Genomic DNA, 6667 nt, shown 5'->3' with positions numbered 1-6667 from the left:
TCATATGCATGTGAAAGTTGGACAGTGAATAAGGAAGACCGTAGAAGAATGGATGCTTTTGAGTTATGGTGATGGAGAAGAATATTGAAAGTGCCATGGGCTGCCAAAAAAAACAGTAGATCCATTTTGGAAGAAGTACAGCCAGAGTGCTCCTTGGAGGCCAAGATCACCAAACTTTGTCTCTCCTACTTTGGACATATTGTCAAGAGGGACCATTCACTGGAGAAGGATATCATGCTTTGTAAGGTGGAGGGTAAGAGAAAAAGAGGAAGACCCCAGCAAGATGGACTGGCCAAGTGGCAGCATTAATGGGCTCAAGTGTGGCAACAATAGTGAGGTTGGCTTAGGATCGGGAAGTGTTTCATTTTGCTGTGCATCAGGTCGCTATGAGTTGTCACCGACTCGATGGCACCTAACAACAACAACCAAATAATTTGATGTGACTTACAAAGACTATGACTAGACGAGAAATGTTAAATAATTTTCTGTACTACACTATCTTATCTATCACCTATCTATCTATCTCATCTATCCATCTACCTATCATTTGTCTGACATACACACGCATATATCCTCGTGTGTTTCTTAGGATAAGTACTGAACTATTAACCTCAAGGTCACCAGTTCAAATCCATAAATCACTTTGTGGAAACCCTATACAGGATCTCTATGAGTTGGAACCAACTCAATGGCACATAACAGTAGATAGATAGATAGATAGATAGATAGATAGATAGATAGATAGATAGATAGATATGTATATGTGGAGTCCTGGTGTAGTGCTGTGGGATAAAGCATGTAAGGTCAGTTTGAACCACGAGTTTGGTGGTTCAAACTCATCAATCATTCCTTAGAAACCTTAGAAACACAGTCATATTTTGGCTCTCATGGACTTGTTTTAATTTTCTTCAGTTTCAGCCTGAACTTGCATACTTTCAATTAATGATTTGTTCCTCAGTCTACCCCTGGCCTTATTTTGGCTGCTGATATTGGCCTTTTCAATCACCTTTTCTCATAGATATAATCAATTTGATTTCTGTGTATTCCATCTGGTGAAGTCAATGTGTGTAGTCATCTTTTATATTGTTTAACAAAATTATTTGCATTGGTCTTTCAAAACTCTATCATTTGATCTCCATAATCATTTCTATCACCAAGGCCAAATTTTCTGATTACTAATGCTCCCTCTGTTTCCAACTTTTATATTCCAATCACCAATAATTATCAATACATTTTGATTACATGTTTGAACAATTTCAGACTGAAGAAGTGGGTAGCATTTAATCTTCATTGGCTTTAGTGGTTGTTGCATAAATTTGAATAATAGTGGTATTAACTTGTCTTCCTTGTGCTTTTGTTGTTAAGGGCCTTTGAATCGATTCTAACTCAAAGGTTTCCAAGGATGTATAGGGATTCTGAAAAGTAGCTGGAGAGTTTGAACAATCAATCTTGTGGTTGACAGTTCAGTGTTGATCGCATACTGCCATACCAGGATTTCTTGTAGAATAGCATTATACTTCAAGATTGAAAGTTTCTTTTAATGATGAATGTGATGCATTCTTCTTTAATTTGTCATTCCCAGAATACCAGTCCATTTCACTCAATAATACCTAGGATATTGGATATTAATTTTTATGCGATCCATTTCATTTTTTACAACTTCCAATTTTCCTGGATGCCTGGTGTGATACTGTAGGATGCTCACTGGACTGCAAACCATAAGGACAGCTGTCACAGTCCAAACCCACCAATTGCTTCTTGGAAACCCTATACAAGGTCACTATGAGTCAGAACTGACTCTATGGCACTTAAAACAAAAACAACAATAATATTTTCTTAGATTAATACTTTGTGCATTTCATGTCTGATTATTCATGAATATTTAAAGCTGTTTCTCTGCATTTTGAGTTGTGCTTCATCAGTAAATGAAGGTCCCAAAAGCTTTACTCCATTCATGCCATTATGGTCAACCCCAGTTTGAGGAGGCATCTCTTTCCCAGCTGTATTTTGAGTACCTTCCAACCTGAGGGGCTCATCTTCTGACACTATATGTGACAATATTCTGGTTCTGTTTATAATGTTTCAGTGTTCAATATTCTGGTGCAATCTGGCAGTGTTCCACTGCTATTCATAAGGTTTTCAGTGACTAAACCCTCAGAAGGAGTCTACCTCCCTTTCCTAGTCTGTCATAATCTGGAAGCTTAACTAAAACCTATCTACCATCGGTGACCCTGCTGGTATTTAAAATACTCGTAGTATAGCTTCAATCACAGAACATGCCAGCCACCTCAGTACGGCAAACTGGCAGACAAATGGTAGATTCAGACTCATAGCAACCTTGTATAGGGTTTTCAACAAGCAGCTGACAGATTTGAACTGACCATGTGGTTAGAAATCCAGTGAATTTTTGTTCAGTTGGGTAAGCATTGGACTGCTTCTTGGACACCCTATACAGGGTTTCTAAGAGTTGTAACTGACTTGATAGCACATAACAATAACATACTATAAATAACTTTAAATTTTTTAAAGTGAAAAATAGAGTATATACATGTGATTTTTCCATGGGGGAAAAATGTTTCTGTTACCTAGTTTATAGCATATTTGTGCTGCCTTTTTTTAAAACCCAGTTGTCATGATTTCTGAAATTTTTCTTCTACACTATCAAAAAGCCAGAGTCAGGATTTCTCTACCTGAGTTTCTTAATTTCTTCTTAAACTTTCAGCATCATTTTATAAATTCCTGACTTCTCTGTTTGTCCTATGGTTTTTCTAGAATCCACGCATCTAAGTGAGCCACTCTTCATTCTAAGATATTCAGGACTGAAACTGTCTTTTGAACACTGATGAAGTCAGTAGGCAATGACAAAAGTCTCTGAATATAGCAATGTGCAATTTTAACTTGCAAAATAGCTTTGTTTTGACATCATTTGTTGGGTACATCCCAAGTGACTCTGTATAACTCCCAAGACAATAATAGATTATAAAAGAAAGAAACAAACAAAAACCCACTACTATTGAGTTTATTTGACTCACAGCGAGTCTATAGAAGCAGACTCCCTTATCCTTTTCCCATGGAGGATCTGGTAGGTTTGTACCACAGACTTAGCAGTTAGCAGCCCGGTGTCTAACCCACAGTGCCACCAGGGCTACTTTGTAAGAGGCACATTGTTAAGTACCATTGAGTTGATTTTGATTCAAAGAGATCCTGCCCAGGGTTTCTGAGGAGCAGTTTATAAGGTTAAACCACTGACCTTGTGAATACCAGTCCAGTACTTATCCTGCAATGCCAGGATTGTTGTTGTTGTTATGTGCTGTAGAGTTGGTTCCTACTCATAGTGACCCTGTACAGTGTTTCAGAGGCTGTAAATCTTTATGGGAGCAGAAAGTCTCATCTTGCTCCAGCAGAACAGCTGGTAGTTTCAAACTACTGACCCTGAGGTTAGCAGCCCAATTCGTAACCACTACGCTACCATAGCTCCTTTGTCAGTGCCAGAGATAGTGACTAGAAATAGGTATGTTTCCTTCTTTTTATGTTCCACCTAGAGTGTGTCCCATATAATTGGAAACCACCAGCATGTTGCAGTATCCTTCTCTAAGGACACTACAGAGTCTTGAATAAAATTAGCATATGTTATTTAGTCACTGGAGTCCTGGTGTGGCATTGCAGGGTAAACACTGGACCACAAGGTAGATTTGAACCACAAGAATGGTGGTTCAAACTCACTAGCCACTCCTCAGAAAACTCTATACAGAATTGTTCTGTGTCAGAACCGACTTGACAGCACTTAAAAACAATTCAGTCACTACATAATAGTCAGTCATTGGGGTCCTGGTATGACACTAGGATGAGCACTAGACTGCTAATGACAAAGTTAGTGGTTCAAACAACCAGTTGTTCCTTTAAAACCCTATACAGATTCTCTAAGAGTTGAAGCCTATTCCACAGCACTCAACAACAACATTCAGTCACTGATTCATTAAGAAAAAGTGTTGAGGGTGTACTATTAGTTATCAGATTGGCAGGTTCATCACTGTATGAGGTTCCTAAGGGACTGTTAAATAGATTATTCACTCATTATTTTGTTCTTTAGACAGTCATTTACATAAAAAAGAAATCCACTTTTTATAACATTCCTTTGAAAAACTGTGTACCTTGCATTCAAAGGTCTCATAATTCACTGTTCTTAGAGGAAAAAGGAGTAAAAACTTTAAATCTCTGATTTACATTGCTAATATATTAATATGACTATCATCTTATTACATTTAATAAATGTTTATATTCACTTGATTTTTTTTAACTTTTTATGTAAAAATAAAATTAAATGTTAGTATTTTAAAAACTTCCTGTGCCTCTCTAAATTTATCGCAAATTTAATAAGTTTTATGTATTTAATTATAAATTCTAAAATAGGTAAATTCATGACATAATTTACAATGAAGAAATATGGAAATATTGAAAGTCAAGTACTATTATTAATTACATATCAGATATCAAATTTGATCTTTATTAACTTAGGATGTATCTGATTAATGGTGTTTTAAAATTTGATTTATGATCCTGATGTTTAAAATGATGAGTCACTTGATAGTAATTATTTTTGTGTAATTACTTAGTAAGTAAAATGTGCTACATCTTGATTATTTTCAGGTGAGATATAGGCTCCCTTAGCAGCTACAGTAGGAGAAAGAGTTGTTGTTGTTGTTGTTGTTAGGTGCCATTGAGCCACTACAGACTCACTGTGATCCTATGCACAACAAAATGAAACATTACCCAGTCTTGCACCAACCTCACACTCATTGCTGCATTTGAGCCCATCGCTGCTGCCACTGTGTCAATCCATCTCGTTGGGGATTTTCCTCTTTTTCTCCAACCCTCCATTTTACTATATGTGATATTCTTCTCCAGAGACTTATCTCTCCTGACATATGTCTGAATTATGAGAGACGAAGTCTGGCCATCCTGGCTTCCAGGGAGCATTCTGGCTATACTTCTTGCAACACAGATTGGTTTGTTCTTTTGGCAGCCCATGGTACTTTTAATATTCTCCTCCAACACGATAGCTAAAATGCATCAGTTCTCCTATGGTCTTCTTTATTTACTGTCCAACTATCACATGCATATAAGGCTATTGAAAATAATATAGTTTTGGTCAGGTGTACCTTAGTTCTCAAACTGATATCTTTGCTCTTCAACGCTTAAGCGAGGTCTTGTTCAGCAGATTTGCCAAATGCAATACATAGTTTGATTCCTTGATTGCTGCTTCCAAAAGTGTTGATGGTGGATCCCAGGAAAATGAAGTCTTTGACAATTTCAATCTTTTCTCCATTTATCATGATGTTATTTACTGGTCCAGTGATGAGGATTTTTGTTTTCTTTACACTGAAGTACAACCCATACCAAAGGATGTGGTCCTTGACCTTCATCAGTAAGTATTTTATGTCCTCTTCACTTTCAGCAAGCAAGGTCTTATCATCTGTACATTGCAGGTTGTTAATGAGTCTTCCTCCAATCCTGATGCCCTGTTTTCCTTCATCGTATTTAGCTTCTTGGGTTACTTGCTCAGCATACAGATTGAATAAGTATATTGAAAGAATACAACCCAGGCTCGCATTTTTCCTAATTTAAAACCAATCAGTGTCCCCTTATTCTGTTCGAACAACTGCCTCTTGGTCTAAGTGAGGGTTCCTCATGAGCACAATTAAGTATTCCAGAATGCTTATTCTCAGTAGTGTCCATAGTTTGTCATGATCCACACAATCAAAAGCCTTTATGTAGACAATAAAACACAGGTAATTCTCTGCTTTCACTGAAGATCCATCTGATGTTAACAATGATATACATTATTCTATGTGGTCTTCTGAATCCGGCTTGAATCTCTGGAAGTTCTCTGACCAGTGCATGGGTACAGCCGTTTTTCAATTATTTTAAGCAAAATTTTGCTTGCATGGAATATTAGTGATATTGTCTGATGATTTCCACATTATGTTGGGTCACCTCTCTTTGGAATGGACGCAAAGATGGATCTTTTCCAGTCAATTGGAAAAGTAGTTTTCTTCCGTATTTCTTGGCACAGATGAGTGAGTGGTTCCAGTGATGCATCAGTTTGTTGAAAGACTTCATTGAATTTGTATTACATCTATTCCTGGAGTCTAATTCTTTGCCAGAGTCCCTGGTGTGGTGCTGTGGGTTAATGTGCTAGAGTGCAAAGTTGGTTTGAACCACAAGGTCAGCAGTTCAAGCTCACCAGTTGCTCCTTGGAAACCATATACAGGGTCGCCATGGATCAGAACTGACTCAATGACACTTAATAACATTTGTTTTTGCCAATGCTTTCAGTGTACCTTGGACTTCTTCCTTCAGTATCATTGGCTCTTGATTATATGCTACCACTTCAAATGGTTGACCATCAACCATCTCTTTCAAGTACAATGACTCTGTGTACATTCCTTCCACCTTCTTTTGATGCTTTCTGCATCATTCAATATTTTGCTCATGTTGTTGTTGTTATGTGCCATTGATATTGTAGTCCAGAGGACTGAAAGGAGAGTTAGACTTAATCATAAAAACACATACATATTAATGACCTGTGATAAACATTATAAAAAATAACAAAAAAGATTGACCTGAACATTAATATTTTAAGGGTTAAATGTTTTAATAAATTATT

Source organism: Chrysochloris asiatica, unplaced genomic scaffold, assembly GCF_000296735.1.
Source record: "Chrysochloris asiatica unplaced genomic scaffold, ChrAsi1.0 scaffold00019, whole genome shotgun sequence".
NCBI classification, from domain to species: Eukaryota; Metazoa; Chordata; class Mammalia; order Afrosoricida; family Chrysochloridae; genus Chrysochloris; species Chrysochloris asiatica.
The sequence above is the reverse complement of the archived record's forward strand: the minus strand, read 5'-3'. Positions refer to the sequence as shown.